We start from the raw sequence: 22106 nt of genomic DNA on the forward strand, positions 1-22106 counted from the left end.
CTCTAATATACATATTAGTGTATATAGAATTACTTGCCTCCTGATATTTGTTTATCTTGTATTTCTATACTGTGTATCTACTCACATATTATTTGAGTCACTGTTATTTCAGGATTGGGTATGTAACAGCATTCAGCTCTGTGTTCCTGACGATGTCTTTCTTTGCTTTCATCGTTTTGTGTTGACTTCTCATTTATTATATATTTCATTCCCCTTCACCCAAGTTAGCATATATCTATTCTCTAGTTTGTAGCTTATCCTCCTTTCCCCTATCAACCCTGGCAGTCATCAAAGAATGTTTCCATGTGAAAACCTTTTCTTAACTTTTAAATAGCAATCTCATATAGTGTATCTTCTTTTATGATGACTAATTTCACTCAGCATAATATTATCCATCTTCATTCTTATTATACTTTTTTCAACTTTACAGTTATTCTTTAACAAGCATTGCATTGTACATAACGTATCATAGTGTGTGTATCCACACATTGACGTGCATTTATATTGTTTCTATATCTTGGCTACTGTGAGTAGTTATTTAATGAACATGGTACTCATATATCTATTTGTATCATTATTTGTATTTCTGTAAGTTCTTATAGGCCTACTAGTGGGACTGCTGACACAAATGGGTGGGTTTTTTCTTTTCTCAAATATTTTTAAAGAAGTACCATACCTTTTCCACAGTGGTTGTACCGTCTTATAGTACTACCAAACATGTAAGGGCATTTCCATCTCTCTGAATCATCAGCAAATTTATAAGTAATGCTAGGCTATCAGGAAATCTCTTAAACTAAATTGGCAAAAAGGTGTTTTTATCTTTGAGAACTCTCTTTACTTGTTCTCTTTGAGTTTCATGTTTCTTTTCAATTAGTCTGAATTTGCATAACTCAACATTGCAAGATAGTATTAACTATTAATCTGTGTTTAGTCCAGCTAGTTAGTACTAAATTTCAACACAGGCCATCCAGTAAGGCACAGAGCTTTCTGAAATGCAGCATTTTTCTACCTCAAAAAATGGTCTGGCTATATTATTCACAGAGTAATAGTGTTAGTAGTATGCATGAGAGCCAATAGAGCTCTGAAGGGCTAGCAGGCACTGAGTTGCACTGCGAACCCAAAGGTAGATGATTCGAACCCACCAGTTCTTCTACAGGAGAAAGATAAGCAATGTTCTCTTGTGTGATTTACAGCCTCTGAAAACCAGCCAGAGAGGGTCAGTCATGAGTCTGATCTGACTTGATGTTACATAGCTACAAGAGCTCCGAAGGTATTAAGGATGAATAGAACAACTCAGGGTAGAATTAATATGGAAATACTAGTGTGTATATCTGCCAAACATTTCTATTAAAGTGTTTAGAAAAAAATTATTTTGACAAATGATGTTTTATAAGTAAAAATGGGCAACCTGCTGCATTTGACATTTTATCTTTCTATTCGTAGAAAAAGGTAAATTGCCTTTGCTGTAAGTCACTGTAATTGGATTTCAATTTTTCCAACAAGACTGTCAATTAGCTGAGATGCCACCTGGAAGCTCTCGGTGACAGCTGGCAGGTATGGCCTCTGGGGGCCACCTGCCTATTGAACTTAGAACCTGTATGAGTTAACTAAGAATCTCTCAGGAGAGTAGTTTGGCAACTTTAGGCTATCGTTTAAGAAATCTATTGGCAATTTAGCTTGTCATTTGGAGAAGCAGGAAAATGCAGGTTCACTTTAGAACAGGAATAAGCTCAAAATTGGGATGGCCAAAGGAAGGGGAATCTGATAGGGTATTATATTCCTCACTATAAAAAAAAGATAATAGCATTTTTAGTGCCAAGGTTAGAAAAGGGAAACTTTCAACCTATTTTGACTTGAAGGACATGACTGAAAGAATTGAAAACTGAGGAGTCACAGATATTTTATAGGACCACATGATCTTATAGAATTGGAAGAAATCTTTGAGAATTTAAGTAAGATGAGTTTAAATAAACAGAAAATCTAGTTGAGGACAACAAGCAGTAAAATGGGAAATGTGATGGGAAATACTGAAGTGAGATGTATGTGTCATTGAGTTGTGGAAATTGCTAGAAATAAAGAGAAAGAAAAGAACTCCGAGAAAAGGGGGGCAAGGAATGATATGCAGATACATGGTGATTGCATAGAGGAAAGTGGAGGCAATTACTATTATATTGCATATAGAAAGCAAGACTCTATTTGAGAGAGATAATTATGAATTTGAGAATTTGGGGATGAAAGTGGGGAGAGTAAGGAAGATTTGTGAAGAAAAAAACCCTCATGATGTTTCAAGTCAACAAGTGATAAATGTTGTGCCCAGAAGTTTCAATATGCCAACTGGTGTTAGATAGCATGGATTGGCTGTTGTTCCAGCCGGCATAATTTTATTATTTTTTTCTATTGATGCCCAGCAAAACAGAAGTGATCTGATGTTTGGCATTACCCATGGAGATGCCCATGATGGACAGTTTCAGGTGACTCCTAAAGCACCAAAGAGCAAGAATCAACACACATATGGGCTGCAGAGGAGAGGGGGAATCTCTTTAGGCAGAACTAAACAGCCTTCAGAAGTGGTTGTAATATTCATGTGTCTTGATTCTCAAATAACTTACCAGTCTTATACAGTAGATAGAATAATTCCTAATTAATTTTGTTAGGGACAGAGGTTTTGTGGATGAGTTTTAAAAAGTCTTTTGCATTTAATAATAATAAATTGAATTGAGCAAACTTTAGAAAACGATATAATCTATTTTCTTTATAGACACATATATACATACATACACACACATATGATAAAATCCCCATTTTCCAATTAACTAATTTTCCTCCCATTTGATTAACTGCCTCTTAAAACCCACTGGAAGATTAATTATTTATTTTTCCTCTCACATAAACCACACACAAAGGACATACTTGCTAAAGTAGATGGCTAGTGTAAAAGAGGAAGATCTTCAAAGAAGAGATGGGCTGATGTCGTGGTTGCAACAATCAGCTCCTGCACAGCAGAGATTGTAAAGATGACACAGGACTGGGCGCAGTTTCTTTCTGTTGCATACAGGTTGTAGTGAGTTGGAATCAAAATAACAGCATTTAGCAACAGCGACAACACACGCATAATAAATCTGTTGCGATCAAGTTGGATCCAACTCATGGCAAGGCCTTGTGCTACAAAGTAAAAAAACAACTTGGTACAGTTTTCTATAATCTTTTCTAAAATCTTAACCAAAGCAGATCATCACACCTCAGTCCTGCTAGTGGGCTTCAACCAATCAACTTCAGATTAGTGTGGTTGTGAATTGTTATGGAGTAAGTTCCAACGTAGGATAATCATAGGTGTGAAGAATGAAATTGTTGCAGAAAGTTCAAGTTTGTGATATTTTGGTTCCTATGTCTTTCTTCCAGGGTGCCTTTGAAACTCCAACTTTTTGGCTATTTTTTATTGTTGAGTACCATTGAGTTGAGTAAGCCTTAGTGACACTGTGAAAAACAAATTTGACTCCTGTCTTATCCTGTTATGTCCTCATCATCTGACATGCTTGAGCCCATTGCTACTGTTTCTGTGCCAATCTATCTTGTTGAGAGTCTTCCTCTCTTTCAGTGACCCTCCACCTTTCCAAGCATTATGTCCCTTTCCAAGGACTAACTTCTCCTAATAACATGCTCCACATTTGTGAGATGAAATTTTGCCATCCTTACCTGTAAGGAACACTTTCTCCAACACATACCCGTTTGTTCTTTTGGCTGACAACGAAACATTCAGTGGAACTCTTCTATAATGGCCCAACTCAATGGCATTGATTTTTCTCTGTCATTATTATTTATTGTCCAGTTGTCACATGCATAGCAAGTAACTGAAAAGCCCGTGGCCCAAGTCAGAAGTACCTTAGTCTCTACACTGCCATCATTGCTCCTTAGAACTTTGGAGATGTACTTGATAGCATACTTTCCCAATGTTTATATACATATATTTAATTTCATGACTGCTGGTATGCAGAGTGTTGATTGTGCATCCAAGTAAGATGAGCTTGTTGAAAAAGTTCAATCTTTATCTACCATGATGTTACCTATTTATCCATTGGTGAGGATTTTTGTTTTCTTGATGTTGCAATGTAATCTATATTGGTGGCTGGAGTCTTTTATCTACTGTGGCAAGTATTTTAAGTTCTCCTAACTTTCAGCAAGCAAAGTCGTATCATCTACATAGTTGTGAGGAGGCTTCCTCTGATCCTAATACCATGTTTTTCTTCACAAATTCCAACTTATCAAATGACTTTTTCAGCATACAGACTGAACATGCAAGGAAAAAGGATACATACCTGGTTCACAGTTTTCTTGATTTTAGAACAAGAAGCCATGGCACTAGGGACATTATAGTCAATGTATGTTATATGGATATTAGCTGAGAGTAAAGAGTACCAAAGTAATGTCTATCTTTGTATCATTGATAATACAAAAACATTTGACTGTGTGGGTCATTAGAAGAAAAATTGTGAAAAGAACCTTGAAAAGAATGAGAATCCCAGAACACTTAACTGTGCTTACGTGAAACCTATACTTAGGACAGGAAGTAGTCGTCAAGGAAGCACTGTATGGTTCAATCAGAAAAGGTGTGTGTCAGGGACACATCTATTTCCATACCTTTTCAATCTATTTGCAGAACACATAATTTGGGAGGCTTGACTTCATGGGGAGGAATGTGGGATCTAGATTAGAGGAAGATTCATCAACAACCTGCATTATGCAGATGACACAACCGTACTTGCTGAAACTGAGAAGGACCTGAGGCATTTGCTGCAGAAGGTAAAGGACTGTAGTTTTCAACATGGATTGAAGCTCAACATCAAGAAAACAAAGATTTGTGCCACTGGGCCAACTGACAGCATCATGATAGATGGAAAACAGGTTGAGATTGTTAACAATTTCAGCTTAATTGGTTACACAATCAACATTCTGGGTACCAGCAGCCAGGAAATCAAAAGACAAATTACCCTGGGAAAATCTCCTGTCAGTGACCTCTCCAGAGTTCTGAAGAGCAACAATGTCAGTCCAGAAATTAAGGTTTTCAACACCAAACCATAGTATTCACAATTACTTGCTATGCATCAGAGACCTGGACAATGACTAAGAATAATAGAAGAAACATGCAAACAATGTATGTGGACTATTGTGATAGTATTAGTTGGCTTTGTCACCTCTATCAGGCTTGAACTGAGCAAGCTTAGAGGCAACAGGTAGAGATCTTGCTACTAGGAAGAAAAAAGGGGGGGGAAAGAACGCATTGCATGTTCTTTGGAGCCATAGAAATTCCAAGAGCTCAAGATGGTGACAGACTGAAATTGAGTTACTACAATACCAGTGGACTTGTAAAGACTGACATAAGTCTGCTGACCAAGGAGTGCCCCTTGCAGGACCAAATCCATGGCCAAATCCTTCACCCAAGCATGCTGGAAGACCTGGGGTGAGGGAGACACTATAATTGGCAGAATGAAAACCGCTTGTTTCCAAACTGAATTGTAATCTATTAACTTTTCTAGTAAACCCCATGACTGTGTATTGCTTGTACGTTCTGCAAGGTATTGAAGTGAATTAAGGGGCCCAGCAGTGAAGCAGTAAGAGCTGGGACGGATGGTTGGTGTAAGAATTAGTAGTATGTCCAGGGAGCATGGGGGCATGTCTGGCTTCATGGGAATAATTTTTGTGCTGTATTTGTTGTAGATTGGAAATGTTTCCTCTTGTAGAGTTAATGGGGGTCAGATTCTGCCATCTCTACACTGCCTGCACTTTTTAAAGATAAGTAAACAAAAGTTACTGGAGTGCACAGAACTGTAGGTAACCTAGGACCCCTGGCTGGCAGTACAGATGTTCTAGCATTCAGCAGCCAAAACGGGGAAAATAGCTAAAGGCACTCTACTACAATTTTATAGAGTGTAACCCAGCCTCAACAGTGTGCAGTCACTTTCTGCCTGCTTCCGTATGACCTAGAGTTCTAGAACGAAACATTTCTGTCTGACTATGTTCAATAGGTACCCCAACAGATATACTTGGAAAGGAGGGTCTAAGATTGTGTTGTTGGGGCAAATATGCCTTTGGTTAAGTATAGAACGGAGTATGTAGATGAAGGATGACTGTCAAAGATCCAGTCATACTTGTCTGTTTACTGAATAGGATATTGTGCCAGTTCTATAATATTTAGTAAACAAAAACAGGTAACCAGAAACTTCAAGAGTAGTTGTCCCTCTTTCTAATAAAATTAACACAACAACAGTGACAACATCTCAGAAAAATATTCTGTTGCAGATTTTAATTCTGATTTAAAATGAGAGAGGGACATCGATAATGCCTACCTGAAACAGTCATATCCCACTTATATATGACTCTTGCTTTACGCCCTGCACTTATTCTAATGCTTTGCTTCCATGAAATAACTGCATGTTTCATGAGATCTGACTTTGAGGTAGCTTCAATACACCAATCGACAGATATTCTCTGCTGGTGAGAGCCCACACACAGAATCCATTACTTTTCTTCGATTCTTCAGGTTAGAAAAAAAAATACTATAATGTGGAGGAATGTGACATCAGGATTGGTGGAAGATTCATCACCAACTTGTGTTATGCAGATGACACAACCCTGCTTGCTGAAACAGAAGAGGACCTGACGCACTTGCTGCTGAAGGTCAAGGACTGCAGCCTTCAATATGGATTGAAGCTCAACATCAAGAAAACAAAGATTCTCACCACTGGCAGCATCTGTATGAATGGTGCAGAGATTGAGATAGTTAACAGTTTTAGTTTGCTTGGCTTCACAATCAACACTCTTGGTAACAGCAGCCAGGAAATCAAGAGATGAATTGCATTGTGAAAGTCAGCTATCAGGGACCTCTCCAGAGTACTGAAAAGCAACAACAGCAGGTTGGAGACTAAGGTGTGCCTGATCCAGCCCATAGTCTTTGCAATTGTGTGCTATGAGTCAGAGAGCTGGACAGTGACTGGTGATGATAGAAGGAGAATTGATGCCATTGAGCTTTGGTGCTGGAGAAGAGTGTTGAATATACCATGGACTGCTAGGAGAACAAGCAAGTTTGTCCTGGAGAGGGTGAAGCCAGGCTGATCTTTGGAGTCAAGGATTCTGAAGCTTTGTCTGATGTACTTTGGTCATGCTGCAAGGAGGGACTGGTCCTTGGAGAGGGACATCATGTTTGGGGAAGTGGAGGGACAGCACAAGAGAGGAAGATCCTCCGTGAGATGGATAGATTCAGTGATTAGGGTAATGGGAGTGGGCGTGTCAGAGACAGTGAGGTTGGCACAGGCTAGAGCAGGGTTTAGGGCTCTTGTACATAGGGTCACTATGAGTCGCAAGTGACCCGACGGTACATAACAGCAAGAACAACTACAGTAGGTCAACAGCTTCACTTTAAAAATTTTTCTCTTGTAGGTAAATGAAGAGTAGAGAGTCAAGACTTTGGAATCTCAGTAAGTTCACTATCTGGTTGGTATGTTCATCACTGTTGCTGTTATGTACCATGGAGTCTCCCATGACTCATAGCGATCCTATGAACAATAACTCCGAACCCTGCCCTATCCTGAGCCAATCTCACTGTCTCCAACACACCTTCCCCCATTGCATCAGTTACTGTGTCAATCCATCTCATCTGGGATCTTCTTCTCATGGGCTGTTTCTTCATTCTTCCAAGTATGATGTCCTTCTCCAAGGACTGGTCCCTCCTTGCAGCATGCCCAAAGCATGTGAGAGCGAGCTTCAAAATCTGTCTCCAAGTAACAGCTTGGTTTCACCCTCTCTAAGACAGACCTGTTTATTCTCATGTCAGTTCATAGTATGTTAAATACTCTTTTTCCAGTGCTGAAACTTAAAGGCATCAATTCTTCCTCTTGCATCCTTAGTCATTAGCCAGCAAAGTAATGATGCATAGCAAAGTAATTGCCAAGATTATAGCCTGAATCAGGTACACCTTAGTCTCTATATTGACATCATTGTTCTTTAGCACTTTGGAGAGGTCCCTGAAAGATTTCCCTAATGCAATCTGTCTTTTGATTTTCTGACTGCTGTTGCCAGGAGTGTTGATTGTGGAAATTGTTGACCACTTCAATTTCTTCTCCATCCAGTTGCTGACACTGAGGAGATCCTCAGAGCAGAGTAACACCGCGTGGTTCAAAATTGGGAAGGGTGTACGCCAGGGTTGTGTCCTATCTCCATACCTTTTCAACCTATATACAGAACAGATTATCCGGGAGCTGGGCTCTATGAGGAGAAATGTGGCATCAGGATTGTAGGAAGACTCATCAACAACCTGTGTTATGCAGATGACACAACCCTGCTTGCTGAAACTGAGGAGGACCTAAAACACTTGCTGCAGAAGGTCAACTGCAGCCTTCAATATGGACTCAAACTCAACATCAGGAAAACAAAGATTCTCACCACTGGACCAACTGGCAGCATCATGATAGATGGTGAAGTGATTGAGATTGAACAGCTTCAGTTTACTTGGCTCTACAAGCAACACTTTTGGTACCAGCATCCAGGAAATTAAAAGACGTATTGAGAGGGTAAAGTCATGCTTCTCCTTGGAGGCAAGGATTTTGAAGCTTTGTCTGACATACTTTGGACACATTGCAAGGAAGGATCAGTCCTTAGAGAGGGACATCATGCTTGGGAGAGTGGAGGACAGCAAAGGGGAGGAAGACCCTTGATGAGATGGATTGATTCAGTGACTGGGGTAATTGGGGTAGGTTTATCAGAGACAATAAGATTGGCACAGACTAGAGCAGGTTTGGGGCTGTTGTACATAGGGTCACTATGAGTCGCAGACTACTTGATGTCACATAACAACAACAACAACAAGCAACAACATCCATCCATCAGAGAGCTGGACAATGACCAAAATTGATAGAAGAAGAATTGATACTTTCAAAATGTGGTTGTCAGAGAAGAGTATTGAACATAACTTGGACTGCCGAGAGAAAAACAAACACATCTGTCCAAGAGAGGGTGAAACTATGCTGCTCCTTGGAGGCAAGGATTTTGAAGTTCTGTCTCACTTATTTTGGATATATTGCCAAGAGGGAGCAGTCATTGGAGAAGGATATCATTCTTGGAAGGAAAAAGGGACAACACAGGAGAGGAAGATCTCAAATGAGGTGAATTGACACTCTAACTGGAGTAATGAGGGTAGGTGTGTCAGAGACCTGTTTAGTAGTATAGTAGGGTTTAGAGCTGTGTGCAGAGAGTAGCTTTGAGGTGTAGTCAACTTGCTGGCACATAACAACAACAACAACATCTCTTCCACAAGTTTCGCAGTGCCTTCTGCCCACCTCTACCCATAATCTCTGTCCTGAAACTCCATTCTCACATTCCTACATATTGATAATTTCCATTATGTCCATCTTGTTATTCTGGATTGCATTTTTCTGTTTTTATATTGTTACTAGTAATCCATTGGTTGTATGTTATTTGTCTTTTAATTATTAATTGCTTCTATCTATTGTTTTTAGCATCAACCCTTTCTCCCATCATTTCTAAGTCCTTGAACATTGTAATTATAATCCATTCTACTAATATTAATACTAAACTAGATACTACAAAAAGAGGTCAATAATGTCCCAGATGTTTGGTCTGCTGTACCACTTCATCATTTTGAACGTTCATTATTCCTTTTCCATTTGGTTCCCCTACATCTATTTATGTCTTTGGAGTTCTGTGTTTTGCTGAAAGGTTTCACAGAGACTAAAATGTTATCAGGAAAATGATTTACATGTCTGTGGGTGATATGGGTGGTTGTTGCAGAGACTGTTGAGTGATGGGCCAGGATCCTGCAGACTCTCAGTTCCAGTACAACTGGATACTGTGTCTCAGGAGAGCATGTGTCTCATAAGACAGTCTGATGGCCCCAAGAAAGAGCAAGAACATTGAACTTCTTTGAGCTTATATAGTCTTCTAGTATGGTAGGATTTGTATCTCACCCTAGTCCTATCTCCTTAATATGATAAATATTTCCTCACAAGTTGTTCTCTGTGAAGGAGAATGTGGCATCAGGAACTTGACAATAACTTGCATTACATAGATGACACAATCTTGCTTGCTCAAAGTGAGGACTTAAAAAAACACTTGCTGCAGAAAATCATGGACTATAGCCTTCAATGTGAACTGCATCTCAAGAGCAAAAAGACAAAATTCTCACCACTGGACCAATTAAACAACACCATGATATTGTTGTATTTGTTAAATGCTATTGAGTCAAGTACAACTCATAGTGACCCTATTAACAAAAGACCTGAACCCTATCCTATAACTATCATTGTTTCTCTATGTTCATAGAGTTTCCAGAGGCATGTGGTTTAGGAAGTGGATGCCACTCCGGCTTCCAAACTCGAATCGTTCCGGGAGCTGCACCAAAAACTGTCCACGATGGCTTCCATGATTGTGGATAGATAGAGAAAGATTTAAATGGTTAACAATTTCATCTTACTTAGCTTCACAATCCATAATACTGGTAGCAGCAGATAAGAGATCAGGAGACATATTTCATTACATATTTCATTACGTCACTGTTGTTTGTGAAGGACCTTTCCAAAGTACTGAGGAGCAATGAATGATGTTACTTTGAAGACAATGTTCCTAATTCAGAGTTTGGTCTTTTCAATCACGTGTGATGCCCGTGGGAGCTAACATTGAATGACAGAAGAATTGATGCCTTTGAATTATGGTGTTGGAGATAGTAGTGAATATCACCTGGATTGTCAAAATAATAAATAGATATGTCTTGGAAAAAGTGCAGCCAGAAAGCTCCTTTAAGGCAGAAATGGTTACATTTTCTATTGCATCCTTTGGGCATGTTGTTAGAATAGGCTATTCCTAGAAAATGGACATTATGCTAGCAAAGGCGGAAAGTCAGTGAAGGAGAGGAAGACAGTGTGATGGATTGACACAGTGACTGCAGCAATGGGCACAAGTGTATCAGAAATGTTGAGGATGGTGTGGCTAGGACAGGGTTGTTTATAGAATCACTTTGAAATGTACTCAAATCAACAGCACATAACAACAACCATGTGGATGGAAGGATCACATCAATTCGTAGTACCACAAGCATCAATTCTTAGAATTAGACCAGTGAGTGTTTCTTCGGCCTTCTTGTCTCTTGAGTATTGATTGGGTCTGTGATCTTGTTCCGTATTAGTTGAAGACTGTTGTGAGTAGGTCTCCCTCCCCATTAATGGGATATTTTTATGAATGTAACACAATCTACTGATTTTGTGATTCGTAACCACCTTCTTTCATGTGTAGTAGTAGTTTCTGCTGTGTCTGTGGGACTATTTGTTTTTTTCTGTGCAGAGCAGTTGCTCTGGGGTTGGTCATGGTCACAAACTTTGAGGTAGTAGTTTGATTTGCAGATTTATCAAGGCAAGTAGGTAGGGTATCCTGCACAGATGATACAGCAATGGCAGTGTTGCCAGTGTGGGCTAATTCAGTCAGAGTGCAGGAGTGCATATCTGGCCAATACCAGTTAGTGTCTGCCACTCTGCTCATGGCTGTAAGCATGATTGTTTTTGCATAAATGGTTTCTCTCACGATAGGAATTTTTATATGCAGATTACCTCTTTATGCACATTTATCAGACTTTTCTGAAAGCACAGGTAACTCAAGATTTCTTTATTTTGTTCTGGGCATCTTCCTGCCAACTGGTTCATGTTGTCATTACACAGGTGGGAAGTTTTCTACCTTACACCACCCCCCCACCCCTGCAAGTCTCCACAGTGTTTCAGATGCTTAGATGAAGAACTGCTTGGACATTCATTTTTTGATGAATGGGAAAAAAATATCCCACTGTCTTCCAAGGTCTTTCAATGGGATTTTTGGTTCCCATCTTATAGAGGCGGGGCTCTGAGTAGTCCATGGTGCTTATTACAAGCTTCCCTTTCACTCTATGATTATTTCACATGGTCAATTTTTATTACCTTAATTTCCTCCAGGCCTCTGGGTGTTCAGGTTGCCTATGGCTGGGATTTTGTTAAAATAATTTTATGTCCCTGCTGGAAAGAGGACAGTCCCTCAGTCCATCTATGTTGTCATTCTCAGCTCTTTTAGTGTTTCTTCTTTTTGCTTTATTGTCTTTGACAGGGTTGGGACTTCTCAATAGGGATTCTGTTTAAGAAGTACTTGGGATTTCTCAATTCAGGACACTGAAATGTATCTTATACTACAAATGCTTCTTAAATATTTTTTAGTGTAAAATATGAACAGCATAGTTCAATGTTGTAAGACTTACCAATTAAAAAATATATTATGTATATAATAAAAATCTGGAAATTGACCTACTTTTTTGAGAAATAGCATAAAATGTATGTCAAGAAAAAATGCAGTACCCAAAAGATAAATAACTCAGGGATGGTTTTATGCTCAGAAATGGACATTTCTCTTTTTTTAAAGACTGTGAAATAGATAATTCCAAATAATAACATGGTTTGTGGAATGCAGAGTTGAAAATTAAGAGGGTAATTATTCGTGATATTGCAATGCTTAGTATTTTCCTATAATGAATTTATTGTTGATTAAAGTTTCAGTTTCTTTTTATGCTGGTAATTTTTGACAACTAATCTTTTCTTCTCTAGAGTTAATCTTGTCATCAATCTAATATTTTGTTTCAATATAATTATCTAAGACCTCATTGTTAAGATCATAAATGATCATTCACACTAGATTATTAGTATAAGAAGAATATAAAGCTAGATTCTCTGGATCCAGTGAAGTGACTGTGAAAAGAACAAGGACTGTGTGAGGATGGTCATTTCTGATCTTTACAAACTCCACAAAGGAGAACTGTCCCCATAAACAACACAAACCAATTCCTATCAGATTAAACATATCCCTCGAACTCCCGCACCTCTTTCTACTTATCCCAAAACAAATCTTACTGCTTTACTGGGTCCAAAATTGTTGTGAACACTCAGAGCATATTAGGAAAGTTAGAGGGTCTAATCAAGTTGGTAGCAGAATACAATCAGGCTGTCAGCACAGATGCAGACATGTGCTGGCAGGCTCCTCAGCCTTCAGCCTCATTACAGCTTTAGGCTAGTGTTGTCAAGCTCAGTACTGCCAAGTATAGCTCCTCCCTACTCACCAGTCTTCCAGAATTGGGCAGAGCCTCTTAGCTCTGGTTCCGTGTGGAATGGCAGTTCCAAGGTCCATACATCTCACTTTGGGTCTTGGTTTTCCACTATGGTTGCTATGGCTGCTGCTCCTGTAGGACCTGGTCTGACTGGTGTAAGAATCTCTGGCCCCAAAGGGCAAGCTCCATTTACTTATTTATTTATTTTAATTTCTTTGCTGGTGGTCACACTCTCATTTTGTCACTGGATATGCTCAGTTTAATGGTGCAACTGACCAATTATCTTCTGGATAGGCAAACATATGTCCTATTCATGTTTTGCTGCCTATCCTCCTGGCAAAGTCAGTCAACAGCTAGGGAAGCTATTTTGAACAATAAATCTTAAACACCACAGTGACCATACAAATCAAATATAGACCATTATAAAAGATACTCAGGAAGAACTTTTAAGAGGAAGGAATATTTTTTCCCATGGATTAATCTCCACAATGTCTAGTTGAGTACATATACTTCTTACAACTTACAAACTACTGCAATCTATAGTTAAATGTATTGAATTGGGGGTTCAAGTAATCTGTTGATATCAAGTTTGAAAATTTATTCCCCCTTCATATAAAATGTATTGGGAATTGTGGATAACGGGTTTAGTCGCTGATGCTAAGAGTGAAATTCTTGGTCTACAACTGTCAGAATCTGTGTTATGCAGGAACTAAAGTGTATTAGACATCGGCGCCAAGTAACTCCTAAAGGAGAGTTGACTAAACTTTTAAGCCTGTGAAATAAAGCAGAGAAATAAATCATTATTACGTGTAGCAGAAGAAGTATTGATGTCTTAGAAATGAAGTCAAGTTCTTTATCTGACCATTTAAAATCAAGGTATCTGAGTTCTATCTTACTGTCCTGATTCTCTGTGTCTGTGGACTTCTGTTATTTCCTTTTTCATTCAGTACTGACCCCGTGGGAAAAACAACTGTTAGCCACTTATTTATCTCCAATTTCCACACTGCAATCTCCCTGTTGCCTGTTGATTTCTGTTTAGTCAAATATTAAACTCGGTATTCTAGGTTAAGTTGAAAGTAGGTAATGAACCTTGAAGTGGTAAAACTCTAAAATCGATGCTCCATCAAATACTTCACTCCAGCATACCCTGAAAGTTTCTTTCTAAAGATACCTTTGAGAGTCGGAATCTTTGAAGCTATGTATATTCAAGCTAAATGAAACGAGAAAAAAAGATTATATGTATTCATGTTGACAAATCATTCTCAAGGGCTATCTTATGTTCCTATATGTCTGTGAGCATAGATAAGCTTTTGTTCCAGATAATCTTAAAATCCATATTAGGTTACTTCTGGAACAAAGGCTGTTGTTAGAAGAGATTCTAGTTTTTTGGCTTAAGGTGTCTGCCTTGAAACAAAACTCATTTCATGTTAAGGTATAAACTAGCTTTCTTTACCCTGAGTTGGGGTTTAGGGAATTCATACAAATGCTAACATTCTGGTTATAATTTTTGCTGTAATATGTTGTTGTTGTTGTTGTTGTTATGTGTTGTCTAGTCATTTGTAACTCATGGCGACCCTATGTACAAGAGTCCTAAACCCTACTCTATCCTGTGCCAACCTCATTGTCTCCGACACACCTACTCCTATTACTCCAGTCACTGAATCGGTCCATCTCATTGAAGGTCTTCTTCTCCTGTGCCATCCCTCCAGTCTCCCAAAGATGATGTCCCTCTCCAAGGACTGGTCCTTGCAACAGGCCAAAAGTATGTCAGACAAAGCTTCAGAATCTGTCTCCAAGGAGCATCCCAGCTTTACCCTCTCCAGGATGACCCTGTTTGTTCTCCTAGCGATCGTGGTATATTCAGCACTCTTCTCCAGCATCACAGCTCAAAGGAATCAATTCTCTTTCTTTCATCCCTAGTCACTGTCCAGCTCTCCAATGTATAGCACACAATTGTGAAGACTATAGCCCCGGTCAGGCGCACCTTAGTCTCCAGCCTGCTGTCGTTGCTCTTCAGTACTCTGGAGAGGTCCCTTGACAGCTGATTTCCCAATGCAGTTCATCTCTTGGTTTCTTGGCTGCTGGTACCAACAGTTTTGACTGTGAAGCCAAGCAAACTAAAACTGTTAACTATCTCACTCTCTTCACCATCCACACTGATGCTGCCAATTGGCCCAGTGGTGAGAATCTTCTTCTAAAAAATATGATGTGACTCTTCTTTATTTCTATCCAGGAATTTCACATCTTCCACTAACATCTATGATTCTGTGAAAGAAGAGCTCATTAATTTAAAAGAAGGGGAAAAATTCAGGTCCTTCATAATTTGCAAAAATATACATATACCAAGTTATTGATCTCTTTCAGCTATAATATGTAGAAAATTGAGACAAAGGTGTTTAAACTCATATTATTGTGCCACTATAAATAAAAGATCTAGCTTACATTACTCAATTTATAAAATAAGATAAAAAAGTAATTTCCTACCTACTTTAAAATCATAGGTAATGATAAGTAATTACAAGTAATCTCTCAAAATTAAAAACATCAGTTAAGAACATAATTTTATGACTTCATTTTTTCTTCAGTCTGAAGATAGTGCAAAAATATATTACTGTGACTGAGTAAAGCCATTCCATTAAATATTTTGATTTTTTGTCTCAAGTTGGTTTGAGAAAATTTCAGTTGTGATGGGTTGCCTTGATTGGTATTATCTTTGTGCCACTTAGAAAATTATAACAGCTTAAACACAGTAACACTTGCTTTGTGCTACAAAAAACTTGAAGAATTTGTTTCTGAAACTAACATTCAAACGAGCTAAGCTATATTTTTAAAAGATAGCAATTAAGAATAGGCATTGGTTTTTTACAGACTATACCACCATAGAACACTGAGTTATGGTTAAGGAAAATATTTTCTTTGTACAAACATGTTCCTATAGATCTTTATTTAGGGGAGATATTTTCAAAATGTTCTACTTGGTTGATCAGTGGAAAGTGAGCAGAAGTTCAGAAGGCTTAAGATTCATTTCATGGTCAGCCACACATGCCTTGAGACCAAAACTGTACCAGATAAAGGCTGCTCCGTCAGCTTGAACTCCTGAGTATAAGGAATGTGGCACACAGCATCATAAATTCTCTTGTGACCAACTTAACAGAAATGAGGAGTAAATGATATCACAGTTTTCTTTTGTGATCTACTAAGATTTTGGAGTATTTCAAACAAAATAACATAGTGGACGATGTTACCAAGTTGTTAACTGAAAGGTCAGAAGTTCAATTCCAGCAGTCACTCTAAGGTATACAGTTTTTGTAAGCAAACCAATGTAAGATTAAAATTAAGAAAAAGAATTCTTATCAGGAAGCAAGAAGCTTTTGAATACAGTAGTGAAAGATATGACAAAACAACAGCTGCTGACAATAATTTACATTGGGTTTCCAAAGCTATAAACAAAATATTTATTGCATAAATTGGTCACTATTAGTTGGATTTGACAAGGCTCTTTAAGAAAGAGGAGGACTCAGAAAAGAATTTGCTAGTTGTAAGATGAGATGAGAAGGAATAGAATGAGTGGAGGGATATTTTAGTACTTGTAGGTTTAAAAATTTTGAAAAAGATAAAACTAAGAATTGCTTTGAATCATAAAAATACTGATTAAAACTCAGTCTCCTAGCAAAGACAAAAATTAAGGGCATGGCTCGAATACCTTTTGTTGAAATATCTAAGTAAAGACAGATTGTGTCCAGGAAAGCCTTTCTAGTGGAAAAACCCTATTCATGATAAAGAAAGGGATCCTCAGAGATGCCTAATGGACTCAGATAATTAGTTATTGGTATATCAGGTATGGCTATTTGCAAATGGAACTACTAGAATGAACTTGTTAATTTTCTATTGACAGGACTCCTTCAAAAGTCATGATCACTGAGTTTGTTCTGATTATACAGACCCTCCATTGAGTTTCCAAGGCTATAAAATACAAAAGGAGGAGACAGCTCCTCTTTCTTCCTTGGAAAGGGCAACTTGCTAGGTAGGGCCTGTCGTATAAGAGTTACTTCTATGGACAAGAAGCAGGCTGGAATAGCTAACTTCCAAGGAGGGCAGATTTCCAGTGTTTTCTTGAGATCAAAGACATGAATGAAAAAGAAAGATCTCTCTGAGGGCAGAACCAAGGCCACTGAGAACAGCTGCTTGGGGAACTGCTTCTAGTGTACAAGGACACAGTTACTGGGGAAACATTGGAAAATTTTGTTCTGCCCACGGAATGCCCCTCAAAGGAAATCCAATCACATGCATGTAATTACAAGAGCATTTATTAATTCCACATGTGGAGACTTTTCCCCTCCTCAGGAAGGTGGTGAGGGAAAAGCCCTGAGCTCTTTTTTTAGTGCCCCTGTTAGGGCAGAGAGATTGAGGTGGTTGGTGGGTTGGAGAATCAGTCATTTGGATCAGCTTTTGATGGGCTGCCTACTTTGCCCTCCTTTACCCCTTTTGTGTCACGTAGCCACTAGTTAATTCCTTACTTTTCAAGGACAGAGAAGACTTTACCGGGGCATTTGTGTTTGCCTTAAGCTAAGAAGTTTTTATGGCCTGCTTCTGCCTCTAGCATTAATGGGGGTTAAAAAAATGGGGTTTCTGCTGTCCCTTCACTTTCTTATCTCTAAGATGGGGAAGGGGCTTTTGCAACAGTGCTGAATGTAACTTTAGGATTCCAATGGGTCAATGATGGCCTCATATTTCTCATTTATACTTTCTCCAAATAGTAGGGATTGTTACCATTATCTTGTTGAAGGCCAAACTGATTCCATGGAAATTAACAACACTAATATGTTATCGTGCTGTTGGGTAGAGTTCATTTGCAGTGGTGTGCTAGTAAAGGCATAACAACAGGCTTTCTAAGAGGAAAACTTAATTTCCCATATTTGCTCATTTCTGTGCCATAACTATTCCAATCATGGTCAATTTTATGATATCAATGCCCTCTTTCTAATATCTATGAAACTTTAACTATCCACTATAGAAAGCCAAACTTTATATTATATGAAAATCCTTGTTCAGGAATTGAAGGAATTGCAGATTTATAAGTTAGAATTTCTCTTGTGGCAGATCCCAGAAAATAACCTGTTTCTTTCCTGCAGACAGGAGATAGCTAGGGCCCCCCTACAGAGTGTTACTTCCTGGGAAATAGTTCCTGAGCTAGAGCAGTAGGCTGACAATAGAGAAAAATAGAGCCTTCATTTACAAGGAATTCCTTTTGTTATTTGCTCCCCCAGATTATCAATAAATACACAGAGAAACATGACTTGGGGTCTTCAGTCAAGAACTGCTGGCCCCCTGTTTTATGCTCTCTGCTCTATCTCATTCCTGGCTGTTTGTCTCATTATTAATAATTATAAAATTATTCCATTCTTTGGGACCCTCGGTCTGCAACAATCCACTTTTGCAAGCAGGTTACAAACCAGGTAACTTAACTGAAGCTCTGTGTATGTGTGCATGTGCGTGTGCGTGTGCGTGTGCATGCGTGTGTGTGTGTGTGTATGCGTGCACACACACCCACCCACCCATGCACACATTAGATATTTACTTTAATGCCTTCTTTCTTCTTTTTCTCTCTCCCTCCTTGTTTTTCTTCCTTTCATAGGTCTCACAGGGAACTCTAGTGATGAAGCCAAAGGGAGGGGCACTGCTACCCTTAAAAGCTATGCCTCCTAGCTGGTTCTAATTCACCAGTGGCTCCTTGGGAGAAAGATGGGCAATTTCATCTCATGTGATTTGTAGCCTTGGAAAAACCAATTGAGGGTCAGCTATGCGTCAGTTCTGATTCAACAGCAATGAGTTTGAGAGGTTTTTGTTGTTGTTGTTGAGAACCATAGGTGTGATATAGAGGTCAGCCTAGACTTACTGTGTGATTTTGTACGGATTTTCTGCAGGAAATGAAGAGGCAAATATGTGTGACCTAAAATACAGATTTTGGAGAAGCGTGATATTATCAAAAGATACCTACTGCCTCTATGACTTCTCTGTTTAGAGAGATGGCTTAGTCCATGGGGGACTGGGCTAAGCAAAAGGCCGAGATGAGAATCTGTCTTCAAATCCACCAGCCTTTCAGCAGAACAATGAGCAGTCCCCTCCCATTATTATTTACAGCCTCAGAAATGCAATGGAAGGTCAACATGAATGAGAACCAACTTGAAGGCAGTGAGCTTGAGTTGGTTTGAGAAAAACAGGTATCAATAGGGTCAATCAATAAACTGTGAGATGAAGGGACTCAGCTCCTGAGCAAAGCCTCTGTGGACATTGTGTGGTCTGTCACAGCGTTTGCCTTGATGTTAGTGATGTCTCAGAGTGGGCTGTTCTTTCAGGTTGATCCTGGGATGAACAAGTCAGGGAGCAAAGTAAACTCAGATGAAAAGACAGAAAATGATAATGTGCCTTTGTAGTATTACTTTTATGAATTTTGTTTTCTTAATTGAAATAGTTATTTGATGGCATTTGTTTAACGATAATTGTTTCTTGGACTTTTCTTAAAATAAAAGCTAATGCTATATTCTTCTTAATGACTTTTGAATGAACAAATGAGGTCATTGTTTGGAAATGTCTGAAGCAATTAGGGCGTAGGCTGCAATTGTCCTTTGTTGCTATCATGGAGAGGAAGGTGATGATGATGTCATGTCATTGGCATATCATACAGTGAAGTATTCTGACAGGTAATCACACAGTAGAAGAATATTAATCTTCAGGGGAAAACCTCTAGCATAATTTTTAATTCTGTTTAATGGTATAATTATCCATAAAAGCTTCCAGATTATAAACACTTTATCAATATTAAATCTTGACAAGTAAATGACCTGTGTTATAGCTAAATATTATCACTTAAAATCTGTGACACCTTGGTGAGGTAGTTTGACCTTGAAGGTCTATATCATCTGTTACAGGAGCATGATATTTACCCCACCCACCTAAAAGGATTAGTATAAAAAAATAAAATTTGTCTGAAAGTATGGTTATAAACTGTCAGGTGCTATAGTAATGGGTGAAGTTAGTATTTTATAATTTATTATCTAGTTCAGATTTTATATTTACATTTATACTCTGGTATATTCTGTTTCTTAAAAAACACGTTTCTATTTCCTGCTTTCATCAGGAAAAGACTATGAGTGTTTTGCTGATACATCAGTTTATCCAAAGAAAAAGTGCAATTTTACTCATGTTAGCTGAAAATATCACTCTAATTCTCCTTGGCCAGGGCAACCTGAAAGAATAAGTTTTGCCAACAATTCTCTGATGAATTGGAGGATGCCTGCTCTCATAGTGGGAAGTGGGGAAGACAAAGGCAGTTTCTCTGTGGCACTCACATGACTCCATACCAGAGTACATTCTCCACTTCATTTTGTAAGAAAATTTGTGACATAATAATACACTAATAGCCTCCTATAATGCTTTCCTGAGAGTTTGTAGGGGTGCAAGTTACATGACGCAAGAAAGTTTTGAGAGTAATTGTTGCTTGCTGTCCTTTTTATGTGCCATCAAGTCGTCTGTGACCCATAGCAACTCTGTGTACATGTACCTCTTAAGTCTGCTCTATCTGAGCCAGTCTCACTGTCTCTGACACACCTACCCCCACTATCCCAGTTACTGTATCAATCCATCTCACCTGAGGTATTCCTCTCTGCAGTGTCCTTTCACCCTTCCAAGCATGATGTTCTTCTCTAGGGACTTTAACCTCAGGGGAAAGACTCATGGAATTATACACATCCTATGTCACATTGGAAGAGGAAATCACAAAGGGGACAGAAACTACATCTTTCTATCAATGTCAACTAGCATAGAGTCCAGTGACGATTTAACAACAGATCACGTAATAGTGTTAAGAAGCTGTCCTGCAATTCTAAAGGCACACAGTTGACATTCACCAACTGCTTCTGGGGGAAAAATGGGTAATCTCCTTCAGTGTGATTAACTCTCTGAAAACCTGCTGGAGGGTCAACTGTGGGGCTGTTCTGACTCAATGACACACAACAACACCATGAGAAACTTATTTTCACACCGGATGTGAATTTATATCTAACATTTAATAAGTGTGGACTCTTGGGTGGCACATTGTACAGAATGGGTTGCTAATTGCTCTGAGAGAATGATTTACAGCCACTCACATCCAATGGAGTGTTACTGTGCGTCAGAACTGACTCTACAGAAGTGAGTTTTGTTATGCCACTTTCATTATAAGTCTTAGTGCTGCTACTTACATTTTAAGGAGATTTTTGTTGGGAAGAAAAACTTATTTTTAAGAAACTATCTTTCTATACCATAAGATAAATTATGTTTGTATAAAGTAAATGGTACTTGAACTTAAATCCTACCCATGTCACCAACTAGAGTGATTTTGTAAAAATTCACTTCTCCAAACTTCAGTTTCTTCAACTATAAAACTGGCACAATAGTTCAGTTCAGTAACAGTGAACTGAGTTGGATGAGAATAATGAAATAATATAAGATAAAATGTTCTGCATACAACTCATTGCCCAGTAAAACTTTAGGCTACATGTTATGGCCTAGTGGTAAAAAACTGCACTGCAGCCCTGAAGGCATGCACATCGAATCCACCAGCTGCTTTATGGGAGAAGAATGGACAATTTCCTCCTGTGCAATTAACAGCCTCTGAAAACCTGCTGGAGTGTCAGCCATGGATTGGTTCCGACTTGATGGTATATAAAAACAAGAATTATGCAAACTTAAGGGGCTAGTCTTTTTTAGATTTTTAACTCTTTGTTTATTCTTTCTTAAAAACATTCGTAATTTTTTTCTATTTCTCATTCCACCACAAAGCAGCCTAAAATGCTTTTTGAGTAGGCAATATTGAAAACTGGCTCTTTCTTGACTGTCATGAAATACATGAACTCCTTTCCCACTCCAGTAAAAATCTACAGAGAACGCAGCAGAAAATTTTTCTTTCATTTTTGTAAATTGCTGCTCCCTGTTTATGTATTCATTTTAT

Source organism: Elephantulus edwardii, unplaced genomic scaffold, assembly GCF_000299155.1.
Source record: "Elephantulus edwardii isolate Elephantulus edwardi_28Jun2011 unplaced genomic scaffold, EleEdw1.0 scaffold00065, whole genome shotgun sequence".
Lineage (NCBI taxonomy): Eukaryota > Metazoa > Chordata > Mammalia > Macroscelidea > Macroscelididae > Elephantulus > Elephantulus edwardii.